This window comes from Macadamia integrifolia, chromosome 4 (assembly GCF_013358625.1).
Source record: "Macadamia integrifolia cultivar HAES 741 chromosome 4, SCU_Mint_v3, whole genome shotgun sequence".
NCBI lineage: Eukaryota > Viridiplantae > Streptophyta > Magnoliopsida > Proteales > Proteaceae > Macadamia > Macadamia integrifolia.
The window spans coordinates 4,741,768-4,760,774 of record NC_056560.1 but is presented as its reverse complement, the minus strand read 5'-3'; the positions used below and the strand labels follow the sequence as shown (position 1 = coordinate 4,760,774).

At 40.8% G+C, this 19,007-nt stretch overlaps 1 pseudogene; it reads right to left on the bottom strand.

The window, feature by feature from the left end:
• Positions 1 to 14,767: 14,767 nt before the first annotated feature.
• The window catches only part of LOC122077573, a 29,331-nt pseudogene continuing 25,091 nt past the window's right edge, over positions 14,768 to 19,007 (bottom strand).

Here is a 19,007-nt window from a genome sequence, read left to right as displayed (position 1 = left end):
TAAAAGTACTTAGGCAAGGAATACTCATTGAGCATAGTCCGAGCCATCTCTTGTAGTGACCTATTTTTCCTTTCAACAACCCCATTAGATTGAGGTGTTTTAAGAGCAGAGAAATTATAGTCAATTCCATACTTGTTGCAATATAAGTTAAATTAACTTATATTGTCAAATTCTCCTCCATGGTCACTCCTCACAGAGATTACTATATACCTTTTCTGATTTTGCTGTCTATTACATAGAGTTGCAAATTCATCAAAGGCATCATTTTTTTTCTTCAGAAAAATAGTCCAAGTGTATCTAGAGTAGTCATCAACGATTACAAAGGTTTAATTTTTACCACTCATACTAAATACATTGATAGGTCCAAAGAAGTCTAAATGAAGTAGTTCCAATGGTTTAGAGGACGAGACAATACTCTTCAACTTGTGGGAGACTTTGGTTTGTTTGCCTTTTTAACAAGCATCACAGAAATTGTCTATCTCATACTTGATTTTAGGGAGGTTCCTCACAAGATCCTTGGATGCAATGGTTTAAATTAACTTGACATTTACATGTCCAAGTCTTCTATGCCCTAATGATGACTCACTATGGTTAGAAACCAAGCATTCATTCAAGGAACTTGATTCGTCAAGCATACAAACATAGATATTGTTTTTCTGAGACCCTTTTAGAATTAGATTATCATTTACATTTTTAATGTAACAATGAGAGACATTAAATTCTACTTTGTATCCAATGCTACATAATTGACTTACATTTAGGAGGTTATAATTTAGATTTTTCACAAAGTAAACATTTAAGATTGAAATACCTCAAAGTCTTATTTTTTCAATATCAGCAATTTTTCCTTTGTTGTCATCTCTAAAGGAGACCCATCCGCCATCGTAGTCCCGTAATCTTGAGAATAGGTTCTTGTTGGATGTCATGTGTTTGGAGCATCCACTATCGATTACCCATTCAGCTTTCACCTCATTCTTCAAACAAACCTATAACAGAAATTTAATAGTACATTGGTCCCCATAATCTCATGGGTCCATCATTGTTGGTGTCAAACTTTCTTACTGGAACCCAAATGGTTTTGTACTTTTTAGGTCTTTGGTTCTACCTTTGGGATGACTTTGGGTTTCTTTGGGTCCTCTGATGTTCATAAGATCCATTTGATCTTTGAGGAGTATAGTATCTTTGAGGTCTATAGGATCCTTGGTTTTGGTATTTCCCTTGTGGTCTATAAGTCTTCTGAGGGTAGTTCTCATACCCTTGGTATTATCTTTCGGGCCTCTCAATAGAGTAATTTCTTTGAGGTTGGGATTTTCTATACCTAGGCATCAGTCTAAAGTCTTCTTGAGACCTATATTGCCTTCTTAGGGGCGTGTAGTAGTAGGCATGGCTAACTCTTGGTCCTCAGTTTGAGAGTTGGGGTTTTCCTAGATGACACTGGTTTATAGAATGTCCTGTCTTTTTGCAAAAATCGCATTTGATATAAGAGGTGGATGGTTGGTTTCATTGGTCATCCCTTCTTAGATTCTCACTTTATTTCTCTTTTCTCCTTGATGGATTTTGTCTATTGTAACCCAATCCTTCTCTTTCATTTGGACCTTTCCTTTGAGATCCAAGAAGATTGTCAAGGTTCCTTTGCCCTTGAGTGAAGGTGCAAAGGGTGGAGTTCAACTTGAGGTGGAGTTCTTTCTCCAGTTCACTCACCTTTGAGGTTAGTATATCCACTCTCTTATTGAGTGCGTCAACCTCTTTTTCAAGTTCATTCTTATCAGACTCAAATTTGAGACTTCCTTTATACAAGGCCTCAAAGGCTTCTTGAAGTTCCTCATTAGAGTCCCTTATTAAGGATTCAGGTTGAGTTTGATATACCTCTTGTTCTTCCTCTCCAATAGCCATCAAGGCGAGGTTGGTGACTGCTTCTTCAAATTCGCTTTTCTCTTCTTCATCACTTGAGTCCCATGTGGTTACATAAACTTTCTTCTTTGGTTTAAGTGGGCATTCGGTTCTGAAGTGTCTAGGCTTTTTGCACTCAAAACATACTATATCTTTAGAAAAGATTTCCTTGGGTTTAATTTTAGACTTCCTTTTTTCCCCATAGGATTTGTTCTTGTGTTGAAATCTTCTTTTCTTTTTTAGGAACTTGTTGACCTTCCTCATGATGAGTGAAATTTCTTTTTCCATATCGAATTCTTCATCTTCTTCATCATCGCTTACTTCTTCAATAGTCTGAGATGACTTTAGTGCTATGGTTCTCTTTTTGTTCTCAGGATTTGGTTTGTCAGCATTCAACTCTACTTCACGAGTTTGTAAAGATCTAAGCAAGTAGTCCAAATAAATTTTTGTCAAGTCTTTGGCTTTTTCTATTGTTGTTTTCTTAGGTCTCCACGCTGCAGGCAAGGCTCTTAAGATTTTTCTGATTTTTTCAACGTTAGTGTAAGTTTTACCTAAACTTTTGAGACTGTTCATAATGTCAGTAAATCTTGTAAACATAAAAGTTATTGACTCATTTTCTTTTATAAAAAAGGATTCGTAATCCAAAACAACTTGGTCTACCTTTCTTTCCTTTACCTCTGTTGTACCTTCATGTGTGATAAGAAGCACATCCCAAATCTCTTTCGCTATGTCACATGCTATGACTCGGTTGAACTCTTGTTCGTTGAGGGCACACTGAAGGAATGTGATTGCATGAAAGTTATACTAGATGAGAGTGATGTCTTCACCTATCCATTCCCCTTCATCTTTTAGTACTGTTTTTCCATCAACAATTTTGGTGATGGTGTATAGTCCATTCTCTATGGCTCTCCATACGAGGATGTTGTGACCACGCAAAGTTTTAGAACCTGCACTTCTAGAAGGAAAAGTTCTCTCCATTAAAGTAAGGGGGTCTCGAGGCGTTCATGCATTCTGGTGGTCCTTGGAATGTGGCCATGGTCTTTGACGCACTAGTCTTAAATAAATTGAGCTCCCACTCTGACACCAATTGAAATAACCTAGAGGGGGTGAATAGGTTATACTAATAGAATTTTAACTCTTTTCGAAGTATTGTCCTAAGTATGATTCTAAATAATAAATGCAGAATAAAATAGAACAAGCACAATCACACAACATCGAGAATTATAGTGGTTCGGACTCAATCTGAGTCTAGTCCACTCCCTATAAGAATCTTCTTGTAAAGTATTCCACTAGTTCTCCCTTTCAATACTGTAGGTAGGGAAGAAAACCTTTATAATCTTTTTATGGATAAGAGCATCCTTATAAATCCCCTTTACAGGCAGAGAGGAGCCTTTACAATCTCTTTTAGAGGTAGAGAGACACCTTTCTCTTTTTAGGATAAGAGAATCCTTACAACCTTAAGTACAGTTTAGAATTGTAAAAATAGAAAAAAAAAATAAGGAGTAGTGGAATAAGAGGAATACCTCAAGTGTGATGCAAATGATAAGAATGAAAAATGAATGATGCACCTTTTGTAAATTCCTCTCTTATGGCTTTTACTTGCATAGGAGAGAGTGGAGGACTTGATTGAGACTTGAGCTCTTGTTGAGATTATAATAATCGAACAGCTTAAGTAGGATAGAATAATCTTAATGACTCTTGAATACTTACAATAATGCTCTTAATGTTTTTTCTTAATTCATATTTAATTAAGAGCAGTTAGGGTATTTATAGGTGAGCTTAGTGAAGCATTTTAGGCAGAAAATCAGGCTCTAACGGTCGTATTCTGGGACCACCGGTTGACTGGGACTTTCTATCGGTCGACCAGAAAGAGCGGTTGTGGTAGAAAACTAGCCATTGGAGCTTTTCCAAGGAGGCATCGGTCGATTGGGACCTTCTACCGGTCGACCGGCTATGGTCTAGAACAGTTCCGATAGATCGGTACTTCTATCCGGTCGACCGCCAGCTAGACAGATTCTGTTATGTCAAAATTTTATCATACTGATATGTCGACGGTGATTTGACCATAACTTCTTGGTCCAACCTCCGATTAACCCAAAACTAGTTGTGTTGGAATCGTGACTCGATTTCCTATAACTTTTATGCAGGGTCCATTTCCTGATATTAATTCTAAGGTTACCTAAAATGCCCTTGAGTCAAGTCAATCTATTTTCATAGAGTTTTACTAGAGCACATTGCACTCTACCATCTAAGGTCATTCTAGTATGATGTATGAGGTGCGTGCATATGCAATGTGTGTACAAATTATAAAATATATTCTCTATCCTATGGTCTTCCTCCTAGGTCTTGATGTTTTCATCATCTTTGGTCTTGATGTCTTTATCTTCGGTCTTAAATGTCTTATCATCTTGGGTCTTAAATGTCTTTAAGCTTCATGGTCATGTCTACATGAGTTCAAACCTTAATGTCCTTCTAAGTGTTTCTTCAAAATAATTACACTTTCTTCAAGCTAAGCACATTTTATCAAACCAAGTTAAAGACTTATGTTTGTTTGTTAACACCAAAACATAGTAAGGAGTGTGGACATGTTTCCCAATAAATAGTCGCTCACACCATACTCCGGCCCTGAGGGTAACGGGTCACACTCCAACAGTACCAACATCATCATCTAAAAGGGGCATATACATGAGGTGAGCTTTCCAACTCGCTTAGTGAGGGGTGGGGTTCATACACAACCAAGCAAATACAGTTGCATAAATCATTCATGATGCATGATTACAGGAATTAAACACATAGTCTATGATCCTCGTGATGTAATTCATTTATTTTATTATCCACCTAACAATACAACTAAGTCTGGTAAATGCTACTATGGCACTTTAAGTTATATCCCTGATCTCAAATTCGTCATCGACTACAGCGATACAGCCTAATCATGGTAGGTTCCTAATCATGGCTAGGGATATAGTCGTGATTAGGAGCCTGTCGGTCCCAGTATGAGTCATCGGTCACTCATCAAACCCCTGATAACCCCCTCCTGGCAATCACGACACCAGGATCACCATCGGCCACGTCAGACTAGTTCTCGCCTTCGACAACAATCACATCGTACCGTGGGTGTGGCATTTTGGAATGGTTCATCAAACATACCACTATTGGGTTATCCAACACCTTACCCCCTGTTGGTAAGGGGATGTAGCATAGAGAATGATGCCTAACCATAGATATCCTATATACCTTGCATAATGATACAGTTAGTATAGATTAGACGATACTGGGATCACCATCGGCCACAAGGTGTAATCCATCTCCAACAACAGTCCCGGGGTACACGATATCGAGATTACCATTGGCCACAAAGTGTAACCTGTGACTGTATACCTAATCTAGTATATATAAACAGTTAAGAATGGACTATGCAACACCGAGATTCCCATCAGCCACGAAGCGTATCCATTTCCAAATGCAGTCCTGGAGTGCATGATATCGGGATCACCATTGACCACGAGGTGCAATCCGAGATTACAACTAATCTAATGCACATCATCAATGCATGAATGCAGCAAACACACGATAGTCATGGTACCGTAACCACCTCGGCCACACTAGACCCCATCACATGCATACAACAACCATGCGGCGATCACGGTACCGGATCCCACCAAATATTTTAATATACATCTCATATCATAATTATCATTTCCAATACAATTAAACCGAGATAGTTATCAAAAATCATGATCGTCAACCTAAACATGTCAATAATAAAATAATAATTTTGATATTGACTCAATCATCGTATGCCTCCCTTGACCTGACCGTATGCCCCCTTCCCTTTTTCGGCGGTTCCTACTGCCGGAACTCACCCTGAGCCTGTAACCTCTCCCGCACCTTCCCCCCCTTCTCCTAACTCTAACCCCCTTCTACCCTTTCTGACTATGCTTATTGACTCTCTCCCTTGGACTTCTGTTGTATCCTCCAATCCTCCCTCCTCTTCCTCCCTTTGCTGGCCACTCCTTATACTTCCACCCTCCTTTCTCCCAGAATTTTACCCCCGTTGGTCTCTATCCACCTGGTCTCTCATATTATAATTATCATTTCCAATACAATTAAACCGAGATAGTTATCAAAAATCATGATCGTCAACCTAAACATGTCAATAATAAAATAATAATTTTGGTATTGACTCAATCATTGTATGCCTCCCTTGACCTGACCGTATGCTCCCTTCCCTTTTCCGCCGGTTCCTACTATCGAAACTCACCCTAAGCCTACAACCTCTCCCTCGCCTTCCCCCCTTCTCCTAACTTTAACCCTCCCTTCTACCTTTCCGATAGTGCTTACTGACTCTCGCCCCTGGAGTTCTGTTGTATCCTCCTCCAATCCTCCCTCTGCTGGCCACTCCTTATATTTCCACCCTCCTTCCTCCCAGAATTTTACCCCCGTTGGTATCTATCCACCTAGTCTCCTTGCTTTCGAAATCTCTAAATGGAGTAATTGTGTCATAAGTTCTTTCCTTGGTAGTAAACCCCCCTTCTCTGTGGTTAAAACCTCTCTTCTTAACCAATGGAAGCCTTCCGGCTCTCTCTACACCTGCATGTTGGAGAATGGAATATTTATTTTCAACTTTGCTACCACCATTGATTGTTTTGCCGCCATTAACGGAGGTCCGTGGTATGTGGGGAAAAAACCCATCTTCCTCCGTTAATGGGATGAACACTTATCCTTCGCCAAATCCGAACATAAATCCATCCCCCTGTGGGTCATCTTCCCTAACCTTCCACTCCATTTCTGGTGTGTCAAAGGTCTTAGCCTCATCGGTTCCATCATCGGCAAACCCCTGTATTCCGACAAAAAAATAAAAATCATGGACCAGCTGTCTTATGCTCGTGTGTGCATCGAAGTCCAAGATGATCAGATTCTGCCTTCCAGGATAATGGTTATGGATGGAGAAGGCTTCTCCTTTGAGCAAGAAGTGAAATACGACTGGTTACCTCCAACATGTACTCTCTGCAAGTGTTTTGGCCGTACGACTGCTCTTTCCACTAAATCCCTCAGAAGATTCTTCCAGACCTTTAGCTGCTGCTAAACTTATAGAAGGAAAAATAGAAAAAAGATTAACAGCATTGTCGCTAGTGGAAGCCAGCCTCCAATGCCTCTTCCTACCACTGCAAATGTCGGTGCCTTGCTCGACTCTCGATCCGATAGTCTGAACTGCGATCCTTTACCCTTTGGACATAATCCATTCTCGGTTTTGACATCAGATGCTTCTGATGGAATTGATGGAATGCTTACCTTTTCTACCTCTGAAACCCTGACCCTCCTCCCTGTTGAACATGCTATTCCCCTTTTGAGCTCTACTTTTATGTCCTCGATTGCCTCCCCCTCGGCCATGTCCTCTTCTGTCTCTCCCCTCCCTCCTCTGCTCCCTCTGTCATCTCTCCCTTCCCTCCTCTGCTCCCTCTGCCGTCTAATACCCTCCCTCTGGATTTTGCCGCGATCCCCATGACCTCTCTCCTCTCTCTGTATTCTCCTTCTGGGAACCATTATGCTTTACCTTTATCTAGCCCTATTTCTTTTGAACTACCTGAACCTCCTCAACTAACCAACCCATCTCGTCCAACCAAACTATCCTTTAACCTGGAACCAACCTTTCCTCGGTCCAACTTCATTCTGGATCAACTTCAAAAAACATTCTCCAGGTTCCCTTTGAACCACCCTCTTTAATCGGGTAACATCTTCAACCGGATCCAGCAATCAGCCACCTATCCATTAACCATTACCCATCTAAACATCCCTTCAACCATCTATCCATTAACCATTACCCATCTAAACATCCCTACCCCAACCCGTACCCTTGATCCGTCACCACCTCCTTGCTCGCCCGAACTCCCTGGACTATCCTTTGTGACTTCTCTTACTCCTGACATGCTTGGGACTCTGCCTGATCCAGGTGTGCTCTCGTCTTCGCCATTGGTCTTCGATGCTCCCATGAGCTCCTCTTCGCCAACTGTGGCCTCCGACAACTCCCTTACTACTAATGATCTGCACTGCCCGCCATTACCGCCTCTGCTACTTGTTGCTTCTTTAAGACCCTCTGCTCTGCCTCCGGATGATGATGCTGCCTTCCCTGCTGATGCCGTTAAAGCCCACCTTATTGCTTGGGATCCGTTGGTTGTCCTCCCCTCGACTGGCAGATCCCCTGTGACTTCCTCTGAAGCGAATGACCATGATAGGCCCTCTTTGTCTACCATCACAGCCGTAAATTCTAGTTCTGATCCCTCGACCAGTCTTGCTGACTCTACTACTGCAAACGACATCGCCTGTTACGCCTCTATTATTACTGCTCTACCCTTTGAGATGCGCGTATTGGTCTCAGACGGCACTGCCAAGCTCTCTGCTTCCTTACTTACTCTCCCATGATGCAAGCTATGACTACTGGTTTATCCCCACTAGCCGACCCCCCTGGGTGTCTACACAATGACACTACCCCTACTGATCACACGATTACCTATCAATTGGATGCTCAAACTTATTCCTCTTGGGTTTTGGAGAATTATGTTTCCAGTCTCCCTGTTGTAGCTCTTAGCCTAGCCGACCCCCCTGGGTGTCTACACAATGGCACTGCCCCTGCTGATCACACGATTACCTGTCAATTGGATGCTCAAACTTATTCCTCTCGAGTTTTGGAGAATTATGTTTCTAGTCGCTCTGTTAGCTCTTAGCCTGGCCACTACCCCCTATCCCTCCTCCCCTTCTCCCCCCTTGCACAAACCGTCCCCCTCCTACTCACCCCACAAATTTAAACTCCCTTTCCCCCTCCTCCCCTTCCCTTCCCTCCTTCCCCTCCCCTTCTTGGGGATCTAAGAAGAAGTCCTCCATCTCTGCTTCCAGATCCTCCTTGCGCTCTAAATACAATCTCAATCCCAAACCCTCCCCTGCTAGCTTATCTAAGCTGAGATCAAACATCCCAGCCAAGAAGCCATCTTCCAAACCCTCTTCCTCTGGCCCCCTCTCCTGCTCTTCTGAGCATTTGATGCCCTCCCACTCTAGTTCTTTATGACCTCGTGGACTATCTGGAACGTCCGTGGTCTCAATTCATTCGCTAAGCAAGAGGAGATCCATTCCTGGATTCGCTCTTCCAAGTCCAACTTCTGTTGCCTCCTTGAGACTTGCATCTTACAGCCTAATGCTTCTCGCATTGCCTCGTCCATTGCTCCCTCTTGGTCCTTCTCCAACAACTACCTCCATAGCCCAAATAGTAGAATATGGATTCTTTGGAAACCCTCTTATCTTTCTATCTCCCCCCTCTCCTCTTCGGACCAAGTCATCCACCTCTCCATTTCCCACCTTTTGGCTCCTTCATTTGTTTTTTGTTGGTCATTTATGCCCATAACCTTGCCCCCCGTAGGCTCCCCCTCTGGTCTAACCTCCTCTTATTTGCTCCCTCCACTAGCTCTAACCCTTAGGGTATTGGGGGTGATTTTAATGTCATTCGATTCAGTCATAAGAAGCACAGGGGTAACCCCATTGACCCCACGACAGTTGATTTCAATGACCTAAGATGGTCTGGTGCCAAGCTCTCTTAGTATAATCGGAGAGCAGATAATCTTTGGGTGGCCTGTAAACTTGACTGGATTCTAGTCAATAAGGCCTGGCTAGAGTCCTTTCCATCATCCCACGCTTACTTTGACCCCCCCCCCGGCATTTCTGACCAGTCCCATGGACATCCATATCCTCTCCTTCTACTCCTTTGGCCCCAAGCCATTCAAATACTTTGATTTGTGGTCCTCCCACCAGGATTTTCTCCCCATTGTCCAAAACGCCTAGTCCATTCCCATTCCCCCTTCCTCCTCCCCTCTCATTGGTTTTGCCAAAAAGCTCAAGTTCGTCAAGGCTGCTCTTAAGCTCTAGAACACTTTCACATTTGGCAACATTTCCTCCCGTGTCTCCTCTTACCGGGAAAAGTTACACTCTGTCCAAACTAAAATCCAGCTTGACTTGCTTAACCCGGCCCTTGCTTATGACGACCACTGCCACTGAGCTTGCCTTACTTCTTAGCTAAGAGGAGTGCTTTCTCCTTCAGAAAGCTAGCATCAAGTGGTCAGATCTTGGAGACTCCAATTCTGCCTTCTTCCACCGCTCTCTCAAAGCTAGAAACAATGTCAACACCATCCCTAAGCTCTTATCCCCTTCTGGTACTATGCTCCTTCACCTTGATGAAATCAAGGCTGAAGCTATCTCCCATTTTTTGGGAATCTTCTCCCATCCTACCCATCCTTCCCCTTCTCCTATTCCGCCCCATCTCCTCAACAAATTGGTCCCTGATGAGCTTCTTCCATCTCTTCTTTCCATCCCCTCTGATAATGAAATCCTCTCGGCTATCCTCTGTCACAAAGCCAACAAAGCTCCTGGCCCTGATGGTTTTAATATGAGATTCTTTTCTTGGTTTTAATATGAGATTCTTTTCTTTTTGTTAAAACATCATCCGTAATGATCTCATTTTTGCTGTGAGAAGTTTCTTCTATAATCCCTCCCAGATCAATGGGATAAATCACACATTCCTTTGCCTCATCCCAAAAAAGGAAGGTGCTGAATCAATGAATGACTTTAGGCCTATCTCTCTTTGCAATCTGCTCTATAAATTTATTGTCAAAATCTTGGCCAACTGGATTGGAAAAGTTATTGATTCCTTGGTCAGCCCAAATCAATCTGCCTTCATCGCTGGGAGGAGTATTGCTGACAATATCATTCTTTGCCACAAGATTGTTAGGGGGTTTAATCGAAAACACCACTCCCCCTCGGCTTTTCTCAAAATTGATATCCATAAGGCCTTTGATTCCCTCAGTTGGGATTTTATCTATAAAGTCCTGCTCCAAATGTCTTTCCCTCCTTCCTTTGTCCATTGGATCTACTGTTGCATTTTCACTCCTCGTTTCTCTATTTTAGTCAACGGTAGTCCTGCTGGCTACTTTCCCTCAATGAGGGGTATTTGTCAAGGTTGCCCTCTCTCCCCGTTCCTTCTCTCTTTCCCTCGAGGTTCTCTCCCGCTCCATTCAATCTACCTCGGATCTCCATCTCATCTCCCATATCCCCAAGTGTAAGCCCCTCCGTCTAGCCCACCTTGCTTTTGCAGATGACATCATGATCTTCTCTAAAGTCGACTCCCTCTCCATCTCTTCCATTATGGATGGTCTTTACTCCTTCGAATCCCTCTCCTGTCTCTCCTCAAGTCCAACCTCTTCCTCTCTGGTGTCTCTTCTGAGACCCAATCCCTTCTTCTTGGTGTCGCTAGTTTCTCTTTGGGCTCCTTACTAATCAAATACATGGGTCTCCCCCTCATCTCTTCTAGGCTTTCTACACACCTTTGTTCCCCTATTCTCGATCTTATTAGGAAGAGGCTCCAGCTCTAGAAAGGCAACCTCCTCTCCTATATTGGTCGGCTAATTCTTATCAGATCTGTCCTCTAATCTCTTTACCTCTTCTGGTCTGGGATCTTTGTCCTCCCTTCTTCTTCTGTTAACTCCATTGAAAGACTCTTCTATTCCTTCCTCTGAAAAGGTTCCGACTCCTCCAAGTTCCTCCATCCCCTTTTGTGGGAAAAAGTGTCTTCTTAAATCTGAAGGGGGACTCGGTATCAGAGGAATCAAGGAGGTCAACTTGGTGGGCATCCTGAAGCTTATCTGGAAGCTTGTCTCCAAATAGAAAAGCATTTGGGTTAACTGGGTTCACTCTTACCTGCTCACCCAAAATTCCCTTTGGACTTGACCAATCCCTGCTGATTCTTCTTGGATCTGGCAGAAAATCCTCTATCTCAAGCCCCTTGCCATCACTTTCTGTTCCACTGTTATTGGCAATGGCTAAGTGACTTCCCTTTGGATGGACCCTTGGCACCCTTTTGGCATTCTCTCCTCCATTATCACCCCCAGGATCATCTATTCCTCTAGTCTTCCAAAAAACCTCTTTTGTCTCCTCCATTCTCTCCCCTCTGGGTTGGGCCTCTCCTGCCTCTCCTCCCCCCTTGCGGATTTTTGGTCCTCCCTCCCTCCCATTACCCCTGGGCACTGAGGTAGGGAAAGTGTCTGGCTCCCCTCATCCGATGGGTTGTTCTCCTCTGCCTCTGCTTGGTCCTTTGTTAGATCCTCTGGCCCTATTGTTCCATGGCATAATCTCGTCTGGTTCAAAGGCCATATTCCTTGTCATAGCTTCACCACCTGGAGATGCCTCTCTAACTACCTCCCAACGCAATCCTTCCTTATTCACCGTCACATCCAGGTCAACCCCTCCTATTGCCTCTGCCCCCTTAGTCAAGAAGATATTCGCCACCTCTTCTTCTCCTATCCTCTCTCTTACCTGGTATGGAAAACTGTTCTTGCTCGCTGCTGGCCTTCTCTTAGAGTTATTCTCCCCTTTGAGAGGGAATATATTTGGGTTAACATAACATTTGTCAGCTCCTCCATTTGTGACACCATTAGTAAGTTAGCTCTCTCTGCTACTATATCACATCTTTGGATGGAGTATAACATTTGCAGATGGTCTTCCAACTCCCATTCTCCGGAAAGAATTTGGAAAGTCATCTACTTTGATGTTACCTCTAAAATCCAATCCCTCTATTCCATTCGATCTCGAACAATCCCCCACTCCTCTAAAAATGACCACATAATCTCTTCCTAGTGCCTTACCCCAGCCCCTCCCCCCACTACTTGACCTCCTTTCCCCCCTCCTCCTCTTGGCCTTCTCCCTCTCCTCCCTTTCTATGGCTTTGATTGCTAGTTCGGTTCTCTTGCCCTACTACTAGTTGTTGATTTGGTTTTTGTTGTAATTTTTTTGTTTGTTGCCTTTTGCTTTGTTCCCCCTGGGGTTGGCTCTTCCTTATTGGCTCAGGCCTCCTCCCTTTCTTCCCCTTATATTTTCTTTTTCCTTTGGGTATAAATTTATTTATTCATCTAAAAAAATAAAATGATAATTTAAATATACGATCGCATATGAACAGTTGTTAATATTGTAAATTTTCCATACAAGAAAAGCAACCATCCCTCACCTTGATTATGCTTGTGTGGATTGGGGTTCAAGTATGGCCACCGGTTGTTCAATTTACTATCGGCCTCAGGGTACGTGTAAGTCTCTATCCTCAGCACAAGCATAATCGAGTGTTATTATGTGTCAGAAACACCAAAAGGGTCCCACAGGGGTTACCCCCAAAGGGCATATACAAGGTCCCACATTGACAGTACTGTCACCAAAAATAGTCACTTTTCACCGGAAAGATCCCACAAGTGTTTCCGGTGAAGGCAACAAAGAGCTCCTAAGGCTAAATTATATCAGCGGAAACAGACCCAGTGTTTCCGTTGGGGTGTTTCCTTTGGCAGTACAAAAGTTGCACATGAGATTTGGGCTTTCCTGCCTGAGCCCGATCTCTAGGATTTACTTCGTGGAGTTTATGGGGGATGTTCCTAGCATCATCTTAAGCCATTAAAATCCTAATTCCACTAGGCTATTTGGGAGATACATCGATTGAATGATCAAAACCCTAGATGGTCATTTGGTCTAACTTGTTGCCGGACCTCACCGGACTTGGCTTGAGCTCGGCAATAGCACCAGGGAGGTGAAATACGTAATCCCCAAGATCTAGAAGGTATGTGGACCAAGATTCCATCTATACCTAGCTTGCCCTAGCCCAAAATGAAGAGAGAGAGTGGTAGGAGAGGTAACACTTACCTCCGGCAAGGATGCTCGTAGCGGGGAGCAAGTGTGAGCACTAAACCCTTTCTCCTTCTTCTTCCCCCTCCTTTCTCTTCCTGTCTCTTCTCTCCATTCCCTCTTCCACTTTTTGGGCAGTTGAGAAAATAGGAAATGAAACTAACTTCCCACTAGGGTTTAGGGTCCAATATCCGGTCAAAATGGGTTATTACGCAATTTAAGGCACATGGGAAGGTGTGGGGCAGTATTTGGAATCATCTGGGGTTTTTCACGATGCGGGTGGTGGAACCCACGGGGCATTGGAACCCAACCAGTAGCCTAAATGGCCAGTGGAAACAGGTTAGCAAAAATAGGCCCAGGATGTTTCCGATGGTCATGGAAGCTATTTGTCTTGACTGTTTGTTGTCCTCCAATCGGGTCTTGCACGGTTAGTTGCCCTAGATTGTGTACATAGTCTTTTGGCAGTTTTGGGGTTTGTCGAAATTTGTGAGTGGGAAGGTGTCGAGTCACTTACTGGCCGCAATCGGGAAGCTTGAATCCCAGCTAGTTGGAGAGAAAGGAGATACACTGGCAGGTGGGGCCATCCTTCCCTCTTTGACAATGGGCTGCCGCGAGCCAATACCCTGTGATACTTTCCACTTCCGGTCTAAGACTTATCATAACAATTCAAATTAGACCAGGTTAGGGCATGGGTGTAACAAAACACCTGTACAATCCATCATATTCTCGAAGTAGGAACCCTGATATTGATTCTTGACTTTAAAGAACCTTAATCTTTCCTCTGAATCCTAAAACCACAGTTAACACATTCAACTTCCAAGGCTTATCTAACCTGTAGCGCTTTAAGAGAGATCGGTTCCTGTCACTAAAGATCTTAGAATTTGCAATCTATATTCTTGAAAGTTTATGGAACCATATCGGATTTCTTTAGCCAGGGTTTAGTTCAACGAGTGTAGTCAAGGCACATAGGTGGTGGCTAAGAAGTGTCCTAGATATTTAAAAATATATATTGAATTTCTATAAGTTAAATTCAATAAAGAAAATAAATTTCGCTTTACATCCAAGATACAAAATTACATGCAAACCACCCCTAGCCCTCCCCCCTCCCCCAAAAAAAAATAAAATTAATTAATGCATCAATACTAAATTACTGACATTTTATTTTGCACACTTTTAATGTTTCACATTTTAACCATTAAATTGGACAGGAACTATTGTGTCTCACCCACTGCCCTCCTAGATACTCATTAAGGCATTGGGATTCCAGCGAGGCAAAGCAGTCAGCTGCCTAGTCAATGCTTGACTACCCTGACCTAAAAAAATTAATTTATTAGAGACATGGAGTGCTGATTGTGTTAATCAAATAGCCATGTATTCTATGAATATGTATGACTGTATCCAATGGATGAAACAGAAAATGTGCCATAAAATATATGACAATGATGTACCTGCAAAAACACGGGTCTTCCCAGAAGAATGATTCCAAAATACGATATCTGCTGATGCTACCACAATCTTCCTGTGAGAGCAAGCTCCCCATGCTTCCCATACACAATATCTCAAGTTCCACTGCTTAACAAAAGCATACATTCTTTATATTAGGACGGCCAAAGACTGAAAAACACTTGGGCATGCATACTTGTTTATGTGAAGGTTCCAACTCCACATTACCTTTATAGAATCTATTACAAAATTTGTCTAAATAAGAAAGGTAAAAGCACTAGAAGATGCAAATAGAATTCAGGGATGTGAGGTTAAGACATTTTTTGCATTACAAATTGCAGTTAGGTACCTTAAGTAATGAAATGGCCATATTCAGCGTATAAGAGGATGGGTGCTACCTACATAAGGAAACATGGGCTTTTTTAGAGTATCTGTTTTGCCAATCATAAACATGGGAAGAGGGATAACTGATCTGATGCCCCCACTTTCAGATTCATCAATGACTGGCCTGAGAGGAGTTCTCTAGTCTTAGAAATAGCAAGGCTTTTTTCAGCTTCAAGTCCTGCATATTGGGTTCTTTATATCACCCATACAACTCAGGAAAAGAAAGATGAAATATTGACAAGTACATTTCAGAGAAAGTGGGGTCTATAGCTTTGGGATAATGAATTGCAAAAAAATGATAAACCTAAAAACAAATGCCCAAGTTGGGAAACCTGTTGGATTTATGGGCTAAATTAATTATTCAGATTGATTAAATGGGTGAGAGTCAAATTACATGAACTGGTTCGGTCCACTCTCAAGTTTAAGGATATGCTGGCTCAACCCATTGTGGTTTAGGGTTTTGAGTGCAGGACAATATTATAAATACTAGGTTTTGCGTCCCTACAACCATTATTCACTCTTTCCCACTTTACCACTAAAGTGAGAGAACCAATGAGCTTTAAGGGGCTGTAGAAGATCTATAGCCAAGCCAAGAGAGTGAAAGTGGGAGTAACCAATATCAATCTTCTTCAACATACTTGGTGAAAGGTACAATTAGATCCTCTATAATTTTATTAGATTCGTGTTCTTGTTTCTCTGTGTGGTTTCTTCAATTGGGGTTTTGGATTTGTACCCATAGTCAGTCCTAACAAGTGGTATCAGAGCAGACCACATGGGATAAGAATCGATTGAATTTTTTTTGTACATGAGGATTTTGATTATTACTTAAAACCTGATTTGTTTTAAAAAAAAATCATGAAAATTAAAATTTTACCATCACTTAAAGATCTTGTATGGGAAAACATTCTTCACGAAAGTTGTAGATCACGAGAAGACGATCGCGACGGTATACCGCAAGTCATTGGAACCTCTGGACGCGTCGGGATACTTTACCGGAAAAAGACTTCCAGAGGAGAGAGAAAGAAACCCTTAAAGGCTTGTTTGGTTTTTTGTTCCTTTTGGGTTTTTATTTAAACTACTTTAAATTTCATTTTAAGGTTCGTTTTAAGGCCAAATTGAAATCCATTTTTTATGTTGGATTCCTTGTTTTGGGCCACATTTAATGATCTAATTTTTAATATGACATGTTTATTTGAAATTTTATGTTGTATTTAGTTTCAATCATTGAAACAAGAGGGCATAAATCAATGCTTTGAAAAATGTACATGTTATTGATTACCATGAAATTAGAAAAAGTTTTTAAATTGAGATATGTTAATATGGAAAGGGTGTAAGCTTTCGTTCATTTTTAGCTGTAAAGTAATTTTTTAGGAATCCATGAAAAGATGAGGTCGAATCCACCAAAGTGGTACATCTTATTATTCCATGATTTTTCATAGGTTAACAATGTAGGTGACATTTGCTCAAAGGTAATATCACCAAAGTTAAGAAAATGATAGTAACCTAGAGGTTCCTAAGCCCAAAGATAAGGGGATTTCAAAAGTTATTGTCTTTTCACAGTAATTATGGATTTGCAATAGGATCAGTGCATTCTTAGTCCAAAGAATAGGAATGTAGTTGCGATTGTGACTCTTCTATGGTTATTATTGTCCTATTGACATATTTATATGTATATTTTGAACATAAAGATATATATTTCCAATAGAAAAGATATGATAGAACTGAGTGAAATCCACCAAAGTGGTAGATTCAATTCGATTGTATCTTCCCCAATAGTAAAGATGATACTTCCCAAAGGTTATGTCATCAAGGTTTGAGGATAATTATCCACATTTCAGAAAGAGACATTGAATTAGGAGTTCTGTTACCTAAAGGTGATTGAATTCCAAAATTAGTGTTGTTTTCACAGTTAAAAGAAGAATATAAGAGCATTAGCTAATTCCTGTCCCAAAGGATAGGGATACATTTCTAGTTGTAACTCTTATTTAAAATATATTGATGGTGTTACATGCTTTTATATTATGATTTATATTTTGATATTTGGTATATATTGTGTTGTTGTTACTGCTGTAGTAGGATGGCCAGTCCCTTAAAGGCTTGTTTGGTTTTTTGTTCATTTTGGGTTTTTATTTAAACTACTTTAAATTTCATTTTAAGGTTCGTTTTAAGGCCAAATTGAAATCCATTTTTTATGTTGGATTCCTTGTTTTGGGCCACATTTAATGATCTAATTTTTAATATGACATGTTTATTTGAAATTTTATGTTGTATTTAGTTTCAATCATTGAAACAAGAGGGCATAAATCAATGCTTTGAAAAATGTACATGTTATTCATTACCATGAAATTAGAAAAAGTTTTTAAATTGAGATATGTTAATATGGAAAAGGGTGTAAGCTTCCGCTCATTCTTAGCTGCAAAGTAATTTTTTAGGAATCCATGAAAGGATGAGGTGGAATCCATCAAAGTGGTACATCTTATTATTCCATAATTTTTCACAGGGTAGCAATGTAGGTGACATTTGATCAAAGGTAATGTCACCAAAGTTAAGAAAATGATAGTAACCTTGAGGTTCCTAAGCCCAAAGATAAGGGGATTTCAAAAGTTATTGTTCTTTTCACAGTAATTATGGATTTACAAGAATATCAGTGCATTCTTAGTCCAAAGAATAGGAATGTAGTTGTGATTGTGACTCTTGTATGGTTATTATTGTCCTATTGACATATTTATATGTATATTTTGAACATAAAGATATACATTTCCAATAGAAAAGATATGATAGAACTGAATGAAATCCACCAAAGTGGTAGATTCAGTTCGATTGTATCTTCCCCAATAATAAAGATGATACTTTTTCAAAGGTTATGTCATCAAGGTTTGAGGATAATTATCCACATTTTAGAAAGAGACATTGAATTAGGAGTTTTGTTGCCTAAAGATGATTGAATTCCAAAATTGGTGTTGTTTTCACAGTTAAAAGAAGAATATAAGAGCATCAGCTAATTCCTGTCCCAAAGGATAGGGATACATTTCTAGTTGTAACTCTTATTTAAAATATATTGATGGTGTTACATGCTTTTATATTATGATTTATATTTTGATATTTGGCATATATTGTGTTGTTGTTACTGCTGTAGTAGGATGGCCAGTCCCTTAAAAGCTTGTTTGGTTTTTTGTTCCTTTTGGGTTTTTATTTAAACTACTTTAAATTTCATTTTAAGGTTCGTTTTAAGGCCAAATTGAAATCCATTTTTAATGTTGGATTCCTTGTTTTGGGCCACATTTAATGATCTAATTTTTAATATGACATGTTTATTTGAAATTTTATGTTGTATTTAGTTTCAATCATTGAAACAAGAGGGCATAAATCAATGCTTTGAAAAATGTACATGTTATTGATTACCATGAAATTAGAAAAAGGTTTTTAAATTGAGATATGTTAATATGGAAAAAGGTGTAAGCTTCCCATCATTCTTAGCTGCAAAGTAATTTTTTAGGAATCCATGAAAGGATGAAGTGGAATCCACCAAAGTGGTACATCTTATTATTCCATGATTTTTCACAGGGTAGCAATGTAGGTGACATTTACTC